The sequence below is a fragment of the Protopterus annectens genome, chromosome 2.part1 (assembly GCF_019279795.1).
Source record: "Protopterus annectens isolate FY-2018-M chromosome 2.part1, PAN1.0, whole genome shotgun sequence".
In the NCBI taxonomy this organism is placed as follows: Eukaryota; Metazoa; Chordata; order Ceratodontiformes; family Protopteridae; genus Protopterus; species Protopterus annectens.
The window spans coordinates 701,465,516-701,485,471 of NC_056729.1; positions in this window are offsets into that span (position 1 = coordinate 701,465,516).

The following is a 19,956-nucleotide window of genomic DNA, read 5'->3' on the forward strand; positions in this document are numbered from 1 at the left end:
AGGTAAGGGCAGACTGGTAGTATTGGATTTTGTCCTATTTTATAAGCTTTTTGGTTCTATTGTGCAGTTCTAGGAATTTTTGTCTAGTAGAGTGGTTTTTGGTTTTGAGCCAGTTGTCCCAGGCTTTTTCCCTGTTTTTTCATTTCAGACTTAGTGTTTTTTTGTGGCAATGGGGATGGTTGGGCTCTAGTTCGGGAACGTCTTATGGGGGTGTGGTAATTAAGGATGCTTAGGAATGTTTTATTAAAGTAGTCAACTGCGTCATCTAGTTTGAAGTATTTTAGAGGTTGCCAGTTACAGTCTTTTAGGGATGAGCTGAATGAGAGAGGGTTGAAGTTAGTTTTTTTGCGTATTTGATGGCAGATGATAGGTTTCACTTTATAAAGGTGTTAGTCATGAGTTGAGTCCCACAGAGTTCGGTCCTTGGTCCTCTCTTGTTTGGTGTCTACTTCTCTGAAGTCCAGACCAACACAAAGGGACTCTGGCTAACAACGTTCACAGATGATTGCAAGTTGGGAGCTATTATTAACTCCCCAAGTGTTGTTGACATCCTACAGAATGGCCTCACTGAGACCAATGACTGGTGTCAGAACCATGGCCTTAAGCTCAATGCCAAAAAAATGTGTTGTCATCCCCTTTGGGAAAAACCCAGTTCCCATGAATTACCACATTGATGGTAGTCCACTGAACACAGAAGACGTTATAAGAGATCTGGGAACACAGGTTGACAGCAACCTCTCGTTTTATCACCACATTGCCACTGTGGTCAGAAAGTCTTTCTATGTGGCACATCTCATTACTAAGGGTTTCGCATCCAGGAAGAAAGAGGTCATTGTCTCCTTTTACTCTTCCCTCATTAGGCCAATAATCAAGTACAATGCCCCATTTGGCATGTACCTCACTAGACACTTGCAACAAATGGAGAGGCCATGAAAGTACCTCACAAAGAGAATCCTAGGCCTTAAACACTTGTCCTATATGGACAGACTCAAAAAACTCCAACTATTCTTTGTTTCATATCGCCTACTTAAAGGCGATCTCTGCTTGACTTACAAAGCCATGTCTGACCCAGCTCTGTTAGAAATTCTACATCTAAAGAAATCCCAATCCCTCCACACCACACACTCCAGAGACCTCAACCTCATTGCCACAATTAACAGAACATGCTGGAGGGACAGGTTCATAACCCAAAGACTGCCCATGCTATGGAACAGACTTCCCATACATGTCAAGCAGAGCACCTTGCTGACCCTTTTCAAGAGAAATCTTGATGAGTGGATGGGAAACAGAAAATTCACCACAGGGATAATTCCAGTGGCTCTACTCGATGGAGGCACTGGGAACTAAGGTCAGGTGGCACTATGCCAGGTTAATCCTATGGCTAGGCTTGTAAAGGCCCCAGGGCCATTAGCCTAGTACACACCTATGAACCTATGACCACAAGTCTCCTTATACTTAGTAGCCTATCAGCTGCCCAAAGGTGACCTGTTCATAGGCTAACTGCCTGAAGGGCCATTTTAATCCTAGCCAATAACCCAAGGTTAGAATCAATCCCTGTACCTTGCGTCTATAAAGTGAAGACCTGAACCATTTTGCCAAACCCACTACTCCTATTGGTTTGAGCTATGAAGGGCTCAGTTCAATTTGATTTCCTATTTCTTTGCAAAACCAATGCCTATTCAATGTCAGAGACCAAAATCTACACCAAAATATTAAGACTTACTGGAGGGATAGCTTGCCAATACTGCATATTTCCAGCCTATGGAATAAGTTGCCACAACACACCAAAGTGCTTCTTTACTACCTTTAAGGTTTGATGACTGGATGGGTGGACAAAAATTTAAACCTGACTTACCATATAAAGCCATGCTTGATTTGAGATGTAAGCAGTATTAAGTGCTTGACAAGGTTGGCAAGACCTTTGAAGTTTGTCTACTTAAAGGTACATATTGCTAGGTATTTTATGGTGCCTGTGACTGCTTGCCTAGTATTACTCCTGTGCTCCGACAGCTCAGACGTGGCTATGGTAAACTGACAGACATTTATTTAAAATGATGGCTGCATCACATTTCCTGGAGAAAAACATTGCCTCCACAGGCTGCTAAGTAATACAGTTTCTTCTTCCTCCATGCAGTGCAGAAGGTCTATCATTGCAGACAATTTTCTGGGGAGGAATATTCACTGGTATAGAATTTAGAAATGACTGCATGTATGAGACATGAACATTGCCTATGAGTACCAAAAACTGTATTTAACTTACCAAAAAGACAGTATGTGGGACTTTACTTGATGTCTTAATTCATGAAGCTCATGTAAGGCCATAGTGCTTTATAACCCTATGGATATTCACTGACACATTTTAGTAGCTAAAGCATGTAACAAACTCACCTTTGATGCTGGCATATCACACACTTTGTTCTTTAAGTTTGCCAACTGCTAGGGAAAAGTTTCCATGTTTACAGGCTGTAGCAATAAGCACAGATTAGGTCCAGGAATGACACTAGCTCTATCTATAATGCCTGGAAGAGAAGCATGATGTATAACACTGCTGTAAGCACCAATAACTGAACTTGGCTGGCAACTGATGTAGAAGGGAAACATTTCTAGCTTGTCCTGTTATTTGGAGAATGGCAGTAGTTGAAACTGCCCATCCCCCATTGGTACCACTTAACTCTAAGGAGCAGGGATCTGAGGACAATGTTGTTGAGTTGTCTACCTTCCTTAACTGACCGAGCATGAGTGGATGAGTGGTATTTCTGCCAGAAATACAGAGGTCAGCTCTTAAGAAACTAATAGCCATGCATTTACTGATGTACTTTTTGGACAGCAGACCATTTCTGGTGCTCAGTTTGTTGCTGCCTTTTTCTTTTCTTAATATTTGTTATGTTAGAGTTATAATTATCCTTAAGACCTGCACTGTTTGACATTCTGCTGCTGTGAGTCAGCTAGAACAGTGTTCATCATATTGATCAGTACTGCAGTTACCTTAGCTCTATGAGTTATATCCTGCCAAGGATATAACAGCTGGCTACCTTCTAAAGCTTCAGGGCTCATTCTACATGTCCAAACCGTCAGGCAGCTTGAGCTGAGCTGACTAAAAGACACGTTTGGGTGCCAAGTCCTTCAGAGCTTTCCTGGCTTCAAAAATATGCTCATCTAAGGCTTTTAAGGATATTCGTCTGGCTTGTGCTGTTCCTTTGCTGGGCAGATAAATTCCCTTTGGGAAAAAAAATTCCATTTTATAAAATGTGTATGTTATTAATGCTTTTCTTTTCAGAAAAGTTATTTTAAAGCCAGGAGTTTGTGTTTTAACAGGCTTTCATGAGATTGTGTTGTAGATTTAAATGAGAGCATTCTTTTTCCTGTCAATTTAAAAGTTATTTTAAGTAATTGAAAACTATTTTCTCGTGGAGAAATTGTGTTTATTTGTGTTTTTGGGCCTGGTAAAGCATTTTGAATTACTTTTACAGTTTTCTTCTATGAAAGAAAAATGACTTTTAAGGATTTTTGTTTGTTTGTTTTTACCAGCACTTGCTATTTTTTTTTTGTCCTTGGGAAGAGGATGATATAGGGAATATCTAAGACTTTTCAGTATTCCTTTTCTAAAATTTCTAAGGGATTCTCTAACCTGTCATCCAATGTTGGCAAAAAAAACATAACAAAACAAAAAAAACAGTCTCAAAAAAATGAAGGAACCTCATTCATCAAGAGTACAGATGGCAGTAAGAGGAAATTCCTCCTTTCCAGGGGTAATTTCTCATCCTCTAGACCAAACTCTTATTTCCACCTGCTTTTCATCCCATGATGTTCCAGCGAGTGATAGAACCAGTTCGTCATTCCCAGGTGGTGAAGAGTTTTTATTCAAAACTGATTTTAGTGCCAGAGAAAAAAAATGCTTGGAGACCAGTTCTGGATATTTTTTCCTAAACCTGCAATTATTTTATTCAAAATATATCCATAGACTTGTTTATCAATCAAAGAAGAATTCACATTATGTACAAAAACAAAAGTATTGTCTGTCATATGTATAAATCATCAATTAAAAGTGATAGGCGGCAGGGTCTATGTTATTTAATCGACCATCAAGATGTTCAAAGACTAGAAGTTTGAATGAGGAAGTTTGAAAAATGAAAATGTTGAAGCCACGGAAATACAAATTCTTTCCCAGGGAAAGAATTTGGTTGGCTGTTTCCACAGCTATGACATTTTCTCTACTGTGGTGCGAAAGTTATGGATTGGGTTAAGGTAAGTGTGCAAGTGTGATAGACGTTGGGGTTAGGGTGCGGGTAAGGTAAATGTGCGATAGTGATGGACTTTAGGGTTAGGGTGCAGGTAAGGTAAGTGTGCGATAGTGACGGACTTTTGGGTTAGGGTGCAGGTAAGGTAAGTGTGCAATAGTGACAAACTTTAGGGTTAGGGTGCAGGTAAGGTAAGTGTGTGATAGTGACGGACGTTAGGGTTAGGGTGCAGGTAAGGTAAGTGTGCAATAGTGATGGACCTTAGGGTTAGGGTTTGGGTTAAGGTTAGTGCATAGATAGTTGTGTATGTAAGGTTTAGTGTAGGTTTATTAGGTTTTTGATGTGCTTGTGTTGTGCGTGTGTTTTTCGGAACAGCAAATTTTTTTTTGTTCTGATGTTTCGATGTTGTCATATTTTGAACTTCCAAGTTCGAACATATGGTGTTCGAAATTTTGGAAGTTCGATTATATGACATAGACCCTAGGCAACATATGGGTTATGATTCCAAAGTTCTGCAATATCTTTGGGGGGGAAAAAAAATCAATGCTTATTCCAAGGAATGTGGTCTGATAAATTTGTGGTAACTAAACCTTTGGTGTTATTTACTGTGGCCACTTCCCAGATATGTACCCAAATCTCAATTCCCACTTTTCTAGAGTGTATTAACAATAGCCAGAAAATTATTAGAAAGAATTGGAAAAATGAGGTGTTACCTTAATTTACAGAGTTTATAAATACTGTCTGTGTTTTGTGTAGAAATGTCTACCATTAAGATGAAAACAAAATAATCAGAGAATTTTATTAGTGGATAAAACTGAAGTCATACTAGAGAAATATTAATCTTAATGATTAGTTTATACAGTTTAGATGGTTAATTAATTTTAGAGATGCCTATATGAAGATTATGTAAACACTTGTGCAAATAGTTATTTGTTTTGTTATGTTAATGTCTTTCCTCTTTATTATATAAAGTTTCTATAAACATATTTTTAAAAAAGGAACTTACTTAGTCTAACAAATTAACCACACCATCCTTCCATAGCTCTTTCGTTTGTCATATCTTACAGTATTCCCAGAGGCCTAAGCTTTTTTTGGTTTCCTTGATGCATCCTGTTGCAGCAGATCTGTGAATACTGAACTTCTGTTTGACACAGAACATTGATGTCACTGGACTTTGCTTTGCAGCAGATTTAATGTTGTCCAATTATTTTGAGCCTGTCCGTTCTGCTTTACTTTATACTTTAGCATCAGCATTGGCAGATTGCATTAAATATGTACCAAAGGAAAGTCCAGTGCTAGTGAATGAGCTAATGCAGTTCTTAATTACTGAATAAGTTCAGTTTATTACTGCCCCTCCCTCTTCCAGAAATGTGTGTTGCACTGCACAGTCTGATATATCTCTTGAAAAAAAATGCAGATGATCAGGTTAAGTATTGCCACTATCTGATATTTCTCCATGGAGCTGTTTAAAGCTTGTGTGTTTGTAATGCGTTATCACTAGGTCAGTGAACATTAATGTCTTCTCTTCAGCTGTGAACCAGATATGTGTGTGATAAGAATCTTACTCATATGAGGCAGTTAGAACATTAACTTTTCAAAGTCTCATTGTCCAGATGTCATTTTGTGGCTGTGATTATTTATTTATTTATTTATTTAGATTAGCAAGAAATTCTGACAGGGTAGGAGCCCATTTTCAGCAAGGCCCAGGGAAAAAGCTCCAAAGTACTACAAAACATTTTAAGAACAATAATTTTACAGTCTTTAAAAATAATGCATAAAACAAATACAGTTTAAATAATTATACCAAATTAGATATAATATGAAAACATTGGTTAAGAGTAGATACAAGTTTATGGCAATGATTTAATAGAGAAATTGTAGCCAGTTTATACAGAAATTAAAGATGTCAGTATAATACAAAGAGGAATTGCAATACAAGGTAAGAGAAAAGCAGACTTTTAGTATATTTAGAAAGCCAGGAGAGAATTGATAGAAGTAAGGAAGTGAGTGATGAAAGCAGAATAAAGAGATGTAAGGCACGGATAGGTAATTGTTCACATTTAGGGATATAGTTTATCCTAGTGTTGAGCAAGAACAGAGTCAGCTTTTGGCTAGGAAGTATTTCAGAATGGCATACCCTAATGGTGATAGAGAGTATTGACAATGCCCGGAAGACTTGATAGGTTTGTGGACATTATAACATTTAACTTTAAGTTGTGCACTCTGGACAATGCTATCACAGCTGTAGTTAATCGTGTATTTTTTTGCTGATTTGTTGTTATTAACCAGAAAATGGGCATACTGTGTTTCTCATTGTAAAACTACTTGCATTTATACTGTTGATTTCTACTGATGCGTGCTTTTTTAATGTGATACAGAATGCAGATAGTATTATCGATGCCCTAGAAGCATTTGCTCAACCAGAGGAACTGTGTGGTGAAAATGCTTATAAATGTGAACGGTAAGTATAAATACTAAGACTGAGTGGAAGAGAGTACATAGAAAGAATTATAACAAAAAATACTGATAACTGAAAAAAGTTTAGCAGATGCATATTAAATTTTAGGTGAATTGTTCTGGTGTTTTATCAACATTTCCTACTCAGTTAAGTTTTCCTTCTCTTATAAGTTCAGAATGCCACATGGATGTAAGAATGGAGAGCCTGTGTGCATTCTATGGCACAAACAATGGAATCCATACACAGAAATGTATGGTTCTTAATACAAATACAGACCACCTGGCTGAGAGAAGCATGGCACTTTATGAACCCTGGGCAAAATATAAAAAAATATTAGATTTCTTCCAGTGTGTTTAGGGGAGGTATTTAAATGCTATGCTTGGGGTTAAATTTGTTGTTTCTAGTATCTAGGGAGATTTAAACATTCAAGTTCTATGAGGATCAGTGTGTATGCTATTCTTATGAGTGCATGCTTGTGTTCTGCACATCTTTTTCTTCTCAGCTTTCTGTGATCTCACTCCCATCTTTGCTCAGCTGGCCAGATGTGTCCCTTCTTTCTTTCTGCTTTTTTCACCTATACAAACCTTTGCTCCCATTTTGCACACCTTTATTTTCCTTCTACTAACCTCCTTGCACTGTGTAACCTCCAGCTGTCCCACCTTTTGTGCTAAGTGCCTTCTCCCATTCCTATGTAGCTACATTGGCTTCTTTTCTCTTTTTGCCTTTTTAGCTGTTCCTCAAACCTTTGCCCGTAGTCCTGAGTACTGCATTACTGACCCTTTCCTTTAGTTTGTTTATTTCCATCTGTTTGCAGTTAGTCCTGTACCTTAACTTTGACCCTCTCAGCCAATATGTCATAATTCTGGCTTTTAAAAGTGTTTTTGGCCTAATGTTCTTGGCATTCCATTCATTCTAAAGGACAAAGTGAAATTATCTATTTTAGTTTAACCATATATCCTTGAACCCATTCACCTTGACTAGGATCACATCTAGAGCTCTGTCCTTTCTGGGGTAATTCCCACAACAATCGTTATAACTCCTCATTGTCCAAGACCTTAATTATTTGCTGCTGCTATCATGCTTCAGAGCTTGAAATATTCTAGTGACGTTTATCATTCCCACTCCCTTTGGCTACATGGGTGTAGGTGTGGAAGGAGTCAGAGCTTTGTGAAGCTGGATGGTTGTTGTCTCCTGGGCTGGATACAACACATACAGACAAAGGATACTGCAGTAGAGAGGAATTTAAACGTCAACTTTTATGGTGCAACTTATACAACTCTACCTTCTCCTGACAGATGTATATCTCCATGACTGCAACTTTTTTCTCCATCCCACTCTGTATATCCCCATGACTACAACCTTCTTCTTTCATCCCACTCTGTGTATTCTTATGACTACAACCCTGTTCCTCCATCCCACTCTGTATATCCCCATGGCTACAACCCTCTTCCTCCATCCCACTCTGTATATCCCCATGACTACAACCCTCTTCCTCCATCCCACTGTGTATATCCCCATGGCTACAACCCTCTTCATCCATCCCACTCTGTGTATTCTTATGACTATAACCCTCTTCCTCCATCTCACTCTGTATATCCCAATGACTACAACCCTCTTCCTCCATCCCACTGTGTATATCCCCATGGCTACAACCCTCTTCATCCATCCCACTCTGTGTATTCTTATGACTATAACCCTCTTCCTTCATCTCACTCTGTATATCCCATTGACTACAACCCTCTTCCTCCATCCCACTCTGTATATCCCCATGGCTACAACCCTCTTCATCCATCTCACTCTGTGTATTCTTATGACTATAACCCTCTTCCTCCATCCCACTCTGTATATCCCCATGGCTACAACCCTCTTCATCCATCTCACTCTGTGTATTCTTATGACTATAACCCTCTTCCTCCATCTCACTCTGTATATCCCAATGACTACAACCCTCTTCCTCCATCCCACTCTGTATATCCCCATGACTACAACCCTCTTCCTCCATCCCACTGTGTATATTCCAGTGACTACAACCCTCTTCCTCCATCCCACTCCTGTAATCTCCACTCCATTCTCTATTTTTCCTTCCTCTATGTTCTGGTGGGACCAGCAGACTGTGTCAGTCCACAAGCATTTACTTTTCTTCTATCTTAACTGCCATAGTACTTAGCCTAGGGTATGAGGGTATGAACCTGGCTCTTTGCTTACCACAGCCATTGAGCTGTGCCTCTCCAACCCAGCTTTGACTTGAGAATTTGATTGCTGGGTATTGAAAGTCAGATAAAAATGTTCTGTAGCTTTGTTTAGGCTACCAAGCCAAATTGTTTAAATCAGCAAAGAAAAGATTGGCTAAATGAGTTAGTAACTTTCCATGATGGTAAAATTCCACATTCTCACATAGTAGAAATTCTTGTCGTGGACTGTAGTGAATCTCATAGGTTCATAGGTTCATAGGTTCATACTAGGCTATCTGCCCTAGGGCATTTATAAGCCTAGCCAAAGTGTGTATGGCTTTCGCCACCCATTTTAAATTAATTTTGCTATGCCCTTTTTCCATGTTAGTATACTGTGCCTCTGTCTAATAGTGACACAGAAGTGATACCCGGGGTAAACCTACGATCTCACATCCACTCATCAAGATTCCTCTTGAAGAGAGTCAATGAGGGACTCTGCCTAACCTGGATTGGGATTTTATTCCAGAGTGAAGGGAGCCTCTGGGTTATGAATCTGTCCCTCCAGCATGTCCTATTTATTTCAGTGCTGAGGTTCAAGTCCCTCGAGCGCGTAGCTCAATGGGATTTGGATTTTCTGAGGTGCAGCATGTCCATTAATTCCGGGTTGGACATGGCTTTTTACGTCAGGCACAGATCACCTCTGAGCAGGCGGTATGCCACTGAGTAGAGCAGAAGTTTCTTTAACCGGGCAGCATACGGCATCTGTTTGAGCCCCTTGATCCTCTTGGTGAGGTACTTTTGGGGTCTTTCCAGTTGCTGCAGGTGTCTGGTAAGGTACATCCCAAAAGGGGCATTGTACTCAATTATGGGCCTGATGAGGGATGAGTAAAGAGGCACGATGACCTCCCCTGATCTAGATGTGAATCCCTTCATGATTAGGTGGTCTATATAAAATGTTTTTCTAACCACTTTAGCCACGTGGTTGTCAAATGAGAGATTGCTATCAACTTGGGTCCCCAGGTTCCTAATTACTTCTTCTGTACTTAATGGATTACCACCTATGTGGTAATTTGTGGGCACTTTGTTTTTTGCCAAAGGGGATGACTATACACTTTTTGGCGTTTAGCTTGAGGCCATGGCTCTGGCAGCAGTTGTCCGTTTCTATGAGGCCCTTTTGGAGGATGCTTGTGTCGGCTGGAGAGTCTATTATGGCGCCCAGTTTGCAGTCATCTGCGAACTTGGTCAGCCACAGTCATTCCATGTTGGCCTGTACCTCCGAGAAATATATACCGAACAAGAGAGGTCCTAGGACTGAGCCTTGTGGGACGCCACTTGTAACTGGTTTGGAGTCTGACATGGCTCCAGCTATTCTAACCATGTGGGTTCTGTCCTTGAGCCAGTTTGCAGCCCATCTAGTGACATAGGGGTTTATATTTAAGCTGGTGAGCTTATCTATAATGCCCGAGTGGGGTATTGTATCGAAGGCTTTTGCGAGGTCCAGGTAGGCTGTGTGGACCACCTTCCCCTTGTCAATGGCCTTGGTGACTGTTTCAAAGAAATTGACCAGGTTTAAGAGGCAGGATCTGCCCTTAACAAAGCCGAACTGGGTAGGATCCAGTGTCTGTAGGTCCCCAATATCTTTATTTATAAGGTCCATGATGATCCTTTCCATAGCTTTGCAGACCAAGCTAGTGAGACTTATGGGGCGATAGTTTCCAGGATCCGTTGAGGCACCACCTTTGTGTAGAGGGACCACTGTTGCTGTACACCACTCTTTGGGTACATATCCTGTAGTAAGGCTGAGATTGAACAGTAGTTTTATGTTTGAGTTTAGCTCTTCTTGGATTTCATGTAGGACGCAGCCCGGGATACTGTCTGGTCCCATTGATGCTGTGTTTCTTGCTTTGGAGAGGGCAGCTCTTACCTGAGCATCTGAGATGTCAGGGGGGCAGCACTCTGCTGGGATAGATATTAGCCCTTTTGGTGGGGGGGGGGAGAAGTTTGCGCTGAACCTGTCAGCTAGGATGTTGGCAATATCTGTGGGTTTGGTGTATTTTTTGTCATTTTGGACTAATTCTGAGCATATCTGGGAATTCCCACCTAGGTTCCTAACATAACTAAAGAAAGCCTTGTGATTATCCTTAGTGTCCTGTGCACTTTTTCTCTCGAAGCTGGCCTTAGATGATTTTATGAGTGCCCGTAGTTTTTTGCTAATACTGATCAGAGATGCCTTCCCTTTTTGGGATTTTGCTCTATCATGTAGTAGCTTCCTCCTTCTATTGTATAGTTTGTTTATGGCTGGGGTCCACCAGACAGGACGTCTGCCTTTGGAGGATTGGGTCTTGGTTTTATTTGGGATTGCATGATCCATGCATTCCTGAAGGTGTTCATAGAATATGTTTATAAAGGATTTTGCGGTCTGGGCAGATTATCCACAGGCCGGGGCTTTGAAGGATTCCACCTCGGTTTTGAGGAGTGTGAAATTTGCTTTAGAAAGTTTTTCACTGTGGTTTTCTGGGCATGGGGTGGGGTCGGGATGTGAATATCCAGTGAGATTAGTTTATGGTCTGATCTTACCAGTGAGGGATACACTTCTGGTCTGGAGCATAGAGTCCCCATGTTGGTGATGATCAGGCCCAGTATGTTTTCCCTCTTGTGGGAGTGGTAACAAGTTGTTCCATAGCATTTGAGTTTATAAATTCTAGGAACCTTTGGGCTAGGGTATTGGAGCTAGAGTAATGCTCCCAGTCTATGGTTGGGTAGTTGAAGTCACCCAATATAATGGTGTTTGGAGAGACCTTCATATTTTCCAGTGTTCTCAGGAAGGCCGAGTGGGGTTCCTGGGTTTGGGAGGGTGGTCTGTAGCAGGCTATAAACTGGAAGGCAGTTTTACCCACTGTTAGTTGCACATGGATAGTCTCTGATGCTTCATGCTGTGCCACCAACCTGGAGGTGTGGGTATCTTTGACAAATATTGATACTCCCCCTCCTTTTGTGGTTCGGTCCAAGTTTTGGGGCCGAAAAGCATGGTATGAGGTATAACCTGGTAGTGCTGGGGTACTCTCGAGAGCCTTGAACTAGGTTTCTGTTACTGCACAGATATCGATGTTCTCCATGCTAAGGAGAGTTTTGAGTGCGTGCATCTTGAGGTTTAGACTTCTGGCGTTGAGTAGCATTACTCTTAGTTTCTTATCCCTTATGATACCTATGGAGGTGGGTTTGTCTTTTGAGCCTTGCCTAAAAAAGGCACTATGGGGGTAGCAAGAGCCTTTGCCAATATCCGAAAGCCCAGGGGTGACAGGTTCAAGCCGTCCCTAGCGAAGCATCATGGCTTGTCGAGCATGTCATCCCAGGCTGACAGGCATTGGATCCCCTTTGAATGACACCAATACTTAAGCCAATTGTTGAAATTGATAATCTTGTCTTCATACTGTGGCATCATTCTTGGTGAGGGTAAGATGCTACTCAAGGTCAGGGTCATACCGGCCTGGGCTACATGCTCAGAGAGCTCCTCTATGTCTCTTTTCATGTAGTCCAGGGAGGTACGTCTCAGGTCATTCACACCAGCATTGACAATGACTGAGTCATATTTGTACTTGCCTTGGAGTGACCTGAGTGCTTGTGTTATGTGGCGGATCCTAGCGCCCGACAGGCAGCTCACCTTGACCTTCTCCTTGTTCAGCCTGGTGAGTGGGACGTCAGTGTGCCTGATGATAGAGTCACCTATTACAAGTGTATCAGGTGTGTTGTTTAGCCTTAAGGGCTGTGACTGTTTGGCGCACTGGCTTTGTGAGCTATGTGTTGCACGTGTTTTGTTTTGGGGTAGCGGTTGCTTGGGTGTCTGCTTTGGAGGTCTCTGCTGCTTAGGCAGATTTTTAGTTAGAGCCTCCAAGTATGTTTTTGTGTGTTTATTTGTTTGGTTTGCTGTCTTGGTAGGTCTATGTGAGACTGGAATTTTAGTGAGTGTGGTTTCCTTCTGCTCCTGACTGGTTATGCCAGTACTGAGTTGAGAGAGCTTAGTCTCCAGTTTGGCTATATTGTTGCATCTCTCACATGTGTTGGAATTTGTTGGGAATCTCCTTCTTTCTCTTAGTGACCTCGACTTTCTTGGTAACCTGTACCTACTTCTCTTGGTTCTTCTTTCTTTTACTTCCTATAAGCTATCCTCCTAGCCTGACCCCCTCTCCCCTCTGCTGTTCTTTGTTCACTAATGACTGATTGACTACATTGTCATTGTAGCTTGGGGCTAGCCCCGCTTCATTAGCCCTCACTACGCTCGGGCTCACTTCACTCCCTTACCCACCCCCATTCACCCCCATATCATTTCCTTTATACTTACCCCTAGACACACCCCTTCCTGTTCTGTTGGCAAATCACCGTACTCTAGGCAAATCACTGTACTCGCCTCTTCACTCTCACTGCTTTCACCTGTAATGCTTATAGATCCCAATTCTCTTTAAAATCTCTTCAACTCCTCCTACTGGCTAACCTAAACCCTACATTGCAATATTTTTATATACTACTACCTAATCCAACTGCTACTGACTTTTCTTAACTCCCAGTATGACTTTCTCATCTTTTAACATTTTATCTGCCTCCTTTATTTCTCCTCTCAAGTTTGACTGCCTTCCATCCCTATTTAACACCAGTCTTCAATAGTCCTACAAATTCTCAGGGCTATGTTTTCTCTTCTCTGCAACAATCCATAGATATTATGTCATCTATACTCCCCCTAGATATTCCTCTTCCAAGGATCAAAATGTCTCCTTCCAGCTTTATACATACTAAATACAAAATCAAATACCTCTGTTGCTATACACACAAACTAAAGTGTCCCTTTCTTCTTATCTACCTACTCCTAGCAGGAGGTATTCACCCCAGTCCTGGCCCTCTCACACCCTCCCTCCCTAAAACATCTATTCCTCCAAACCAACATGTTCCCATCTTACCCAAAAAAACATGTCTCATTTTTCTCAATGAATATCAAAAGTATACTCAATAAAACAAGTGATTTCCATGCCTGGGTTGCTAACCATACCCCCGATATCATTGCCCTGACCAAAACCTGGCTGAAACCTTCTATCCCAGATAGAGACATTCTTCCCCAAGGGTACAATATATTTTGCCTTGATTGCCTCCCAAAAAAGGGGAGGAGTTGCTCTTATCGACCCTAACCATCTTGCCTTTACTCATCTTGATGAACCCCTCCCATCTTTCTCTCCTGCAGAAATCATGGCGGCTAAGTTAAAACTAAACATCTTCACTACTACCACTGTAGTAGTCATTTATATTTCTCCAGGGGAGAAGACGTCTCTATTAGAAAACTTACTTTCTTATCTTACAGAGCACTACTCAAATGAAATTATTCTCCTTGGTGAAATAAATATAAATTGGCTAGCTCTAAATGACCCTAACTCTCACATTAACTTATATGGTTTTACACAACTTATATCAGAACCTACACACTTTAACAACTCTCAAATTTCTAGTACTCTTATTGACTGGATACTAGTCTCAGACCCCACCAGATATCACAACCCTGAAACCTTATGCAACTCCTTTAGTGATCACCCTCCTATAAAAGTTACTAGATTTACCCTTCACTTCAACTGACCTCATAGATACATTACCTGTCGAAAACTATCCAATTTCTCCCCTGAAAGTTTTAATACCCTTCTCTCCAGAATTAACTGGAGCCACCTTAAAGAACATACTCTAGATGAAGCAGTCCAATCTTTTAACACTATCTTTCTTGACATATTAAACTCCCTTTCATCTCTTCGTACTGTTAGAATAAAATCCAAAATATCACCACGGCTCTCTAAAAACAACCTGCTCCCTAATGAAAAATAGGGACAGGTTGTGGAAAACCTGGATAAAGTATAAACTCTCTTCTGACTGGCAGAAGTATAGAGAACATAGAAACCGCACAAAAAAAACAAATTGCTAAGGATAAAAAGGAATTTTATTTCAACCCTCCTACAGCCCTAAGATCTAATCCCAAAAAATTCTGGAATTCAATCAACCAAATATTGCACCCTGGTAACCCTTCCTCCCCAATCCGTACCCAAACAACACCCCTGAAGACACTGCCAATATCTTTAATACCTTCTTTATAGAAACTGTTACTAAGATGGTCAAAACAGATCCGCTCTTAGAAAATGACACCAATCACTCTGTCCTACCCTCAAGTCACAGCCTCACTAACCCCTTTTCTTTCCAACTTGTATCTACTACTTATATTAAATCCTTACTCTCCAAATTAAAACTGTGCTCCACTTCTGCTGATAATATTCCTTACTTCTTTCTCCAGCTTGCTGCTGATACTCATGCCCTCCTCCCTGTTTCTATCCTCATTAACCACTCTATTACCAAATCTAAAGTTCCATCTATCCGGAAAGAATTCTACTCACTACTGATCCACAAAGGGGGTAACTCACATGAAATCTCTAATTTTAGACCTATAGCCATCCTGTCTCCCCTCTCAAAAATACTTGAAAAATGCATAGCAGACACTTCAATATTTACTACAAGGAAATCTACTGACTCCTAACCAGCATGGATTCCGCCCAAAACACAGTACAATCACTGCACTAATCTCCTTTACTAACACTACATCCCATGCTTGTGATAACAACAAACTTGTCTCCTGCCTATTCTTAGACCTTTCTAAAGCCTTCGATACTGTTTCACACTCTCTACTTCTGACCGAACTAGCTAATCTTAATTTCTCCTCTGATAGTATCACCTGGTTTTCCAGCTATCTCACTGACTGATCACAATCAGTGAAGTGGCTCTCTGCACTATCCCCTTCCCTCCCTATAACAATGGGTGTACCCCAAGGCTCCATCCATGGTCCACTGCTATTTAATATTTTTACAAATCTACTCCATAATTCTTGTCCCCAGTCATGTCTTGTACAATATGCAGATCACTTCACAGTAATTACTATCTCTGACTCCCCCTCTGATCTCCTCTCTCAGATTCAAGCTGCTTTCACATCAGTATAATCTTGGCTTACCACCAAACAACTTATCCTAAACCCTAAAAAAACAAACTCCTTCTCTTTCTCCCCAAAACTCTTACTCATCTCAAATCTACATTTACTATAATGTCTTTCAACAAAATTCCAATAGCAGCTGAAGCCTGTACCAAACTCTTAGGTGTCACTATAGATGACCAATTTAAATTTGATTTGCACATCAATAACTGCATCAGGAAGACTCATCAACAATTAGGCCTCCTTTATAGAAAGTTTCTACAAAGACAAATCTAAGGTAACCCTATCTCATACCTACCTATTACCCAGTCTTCTCTATGGCTCTCAAATACTTACAAACCTCAACACCACACTTCTAGCAAAACTTAACTCAACTTATAACAAGATAGCTAGATTCTCTGCCCAAGATACTTATAAAATTCACCACTGTGCCTCACCTAAACACTGGCTGGAACTACCCAATGTGCTTCTTCTTTCTCAGTTCCAGATTATACAGTCTATATTATATCAACCTTTCTACTGCCCTAGCCTATCTTCCTGTAAATCTCACTACTCCCCAACTCAATCACTTCGCAGCTCTGACCAAGACTTACTATTTATCTACAAACCTAGGACAAAAATGGGTAGTAACCTTTATAGCTATCATCCTACCATTGCCTGGAACAAGCTTCCATTCCAAATCAGACAAATAACACAACCCAAAAAATTCAAATTAGCTACAAAGGAATACTTTAAAATGCTCTGGTACTGTTACTGTACACACACCCCCATAAACTGTCCTTCCCCATATAAACTGCCCCTTAGTTGACCACTAACTCTTACTTTGGCTTTCACTCTATCCAGCTTTTCCTGTCCTTTAGCTTAACCCCTACTAACCTCTCCTCAATCAGCTCTAGTAAGTAACTACAGATTATACTGAACTAACCCTCTATTTACTATAAGAATATAATTATATCTTACATTACCTGCATTAAAAATGATTACCTTTAAATATTTGTAACTTCCACAATGTTGTTAATACCAGTAAATATTGTAATTATCTCTGTAATTTCTTTTGGTGTGGTTGTACCGTGTAACCTGCACAATGTTGTTAATACCAGCAAATATTGCAATTATCTCTGTAATTGCTTTTGTTGTGTTTGTACCTTTATGTGGAGCTTTTCTCCCTGGGCCTCTGCTGAAAAAGGGTTATTTGTAGCTCAGACAGACTACTCCCAGTCAACAAATGTATAATAAATAAATAAATAAATAAACACATAAATAAATAAATAAATAACTAGTGTAAAGTAAAAATTGTCTTTTATAGGTGCAATGATATGGTTACAGCATCAAAACAACTTTGCATTGATCGTGAATCAAGCATCTTTACTGTGTGTCTGAAACGCTTTGCAGATTTCTATGGGAACAAGATTCAAAAGGTAACAGTACAGTAAATATTTACCTTAAGGGAACTGCTAATCCATAATTTATTGGGCCAAATATGCAAATTGTGTTTGTGATGAGCATACTTGCCTCTGATCAGCCATATCACATTTTTCAGTGTGAAGCCTTCTTTGAAATATTTCTGTTCAAAATGTGTTTGCCATTTTAAATACTTGTTTACATAAACATCTGCAGATGAAATCTGAGATTTGTAAATTGATTTGCACAGAATCATTTCATTTAAAACTTGCCTTAAACCCTTGCATCTGCTTTAGTCTGAGATATGAAATTAAAATGTTTTGTGGTTAAGCCCTTTAAACTGTACTATAAAAGAGTATCTTCATAAAGTCTAGTTAAAATAGAATATTTGCACTATGTGTGTAGACAATACTTCCATCTTGTCCCGGTGTTAGAATTCTTTATATTAAAGAACTATATCTGCAGACCAAGTAGCATGAAAAAAATGTCTCCTTCAAATCCATACTCAAGAACTGTGCCTTCCTTTAATATTATATTAATCTCACTTTAGGGAGATGAACACAAAATGATAACATTAACATTTAATCTCCAGATAAGTCTCCAATACCTATTTTCTTCCCTGCCAAAATAACATTGTTTTCACACTACTGAAGTTATACAACAATCTGAAAAGATTTGGAGTCTTAAAGGAGACCACTGCTAACCCCTAGTCAGTCACCCTTGTGCCTGTATACTTGTGTTGGATTAGTGCACAGAGGAGAGTTGTAGATGCCAGTGAACGTCCATCAATTTCAATTTTAAAGGAAACTTCACTGCCACCTATGACAGTCTCTGAGGGTTTTCACTACATCCAGATAATGGAGGCTAAGCTCTCATCAGGCCCTTAGCAACAATAGCCCTGCAGTTTGAGCATATATATATATATATATATATATATATATATATATATATATATATATATATATATATATATATATATATAAGCTACCCCTACATATACTGAAGTTCTGAAGAATATACTTGCAGAAGCCACATTTTTACTTCAATAAATGGATGAATAAATAAATACATAAGTGCATCTAGGATAGAAGCTCATACAAGCAGCATGTTACACAGTCTTCCTCACAGTAAGCCAAACATCTAAGTCAGCATAGCATGACAACAGAGAGTCGGCTCACAATTATAGGGCAAATTCCTACTTGCACAGTGACCCAACCTGTTTCTGGGCCCCATTTTCTAAGGTAATCATAACCTAGAACAGTCAGAAAAAAAGTTCAGCATAACAAATGATCTTTTTTCAGACCCTTAAACAAAGCTCCCATTACTGATGAGTACAGATGTCAGCTATGGATAACATTGAGTGATCCCTGATTTTGATCTGGTTGGCAGTGTGTGTGTGTGTGTGTGTGTGTGTATGTGCATGTGTGTGTGTGCATTTTGATAGATCTGCCACTTCTGAAAAAATAATCCCTAATTTTATCTGTGGACACAGATGCAGAAACACACACACACACACACACACACACACACACACACACACACACACACACACACACACACACACACGCACACACACATATTGGGAAATAAACATAAATCTTCAGGCTAGCAATAATTGGGGACACATACAAAAACTTTTAGCTAGGAATAAAAAAGGAGTAGCTTATGACAACTTTTAGTATTTCGAGTCTGACAAGATGAAAGTGCAGTTACGTGAAACTGCACTATCTTGAATGTGGAAATGTCGAATCTGCCGTGGTGGTGCTGCTTTCATGATGTGCAGTTTGTGGATTAAGCTGGGGATTCTGGTAAGTGGTGTTTACGTAAGGGTATTGGGTAGGGATTTTAGTTTGTGTGAGTCTGTGTAGTGGTGGTTTTTGTGTGTTTGTGTGTTTTAGTGCCACCTCAAAATTAGTATATATAAATAGGGGGTGTGGGGGGTGCAGGGGGCTTGCCCCCCTGCTTATAGGTAGGGTAGGTGTGTTTGTATGTTATGTTGTATTTGTGTGTGTTGTTTTGTTTGTTGTAGTGTAGTTAGGTAGGTGTATGTGTGTTTGTGTGGTGGTTATGCGTGTATGGTCACGATTTTGGTTTCTGCGCTTGTGGGTTTTTGGGTATGTGGAATTTTGACTATACAGTCTCGAAATACTGAAATTCGACATTTCAGTATTTCGAGATTGTCTAGTGAATCTACATATATATATATATATATATATATATATATATATATATATATATCAAATAAGGGTTCATTATATATTTTAGTTCATATCGTGGTGGTTTCATTATTAAATTTTTCCAAAATATGTGACTCTTTGGACCATGTTTTCTTTTCAATTGCTTATATTTGCATATCTCCGTTCATGTCTCACAACTTGTTTTGAAAGGAGTTCTGAGAATTGAGTAGGATTCTTTTGTTTCCATTTTACTGTAACTATATTCTTCGCAATTGCTGAAATGGTCCAGAAGACTGGATGTATGTTAGCTTTAATATTACCTGAAATAGGAATGTTAAATAAAACCATATTCCTGTCTATAATATCATCCAATTTCTGGGAGAAAAATAGACTTTGAAATCTATGCTGGGCATTTTATTTTTACTCCCTGTGCCATAATCCAGTCATTCCTACTTAACCCAAACTCCATGTTTACATTTTCCTTGGACTTAATGCATCTCAGTCTTGTGAA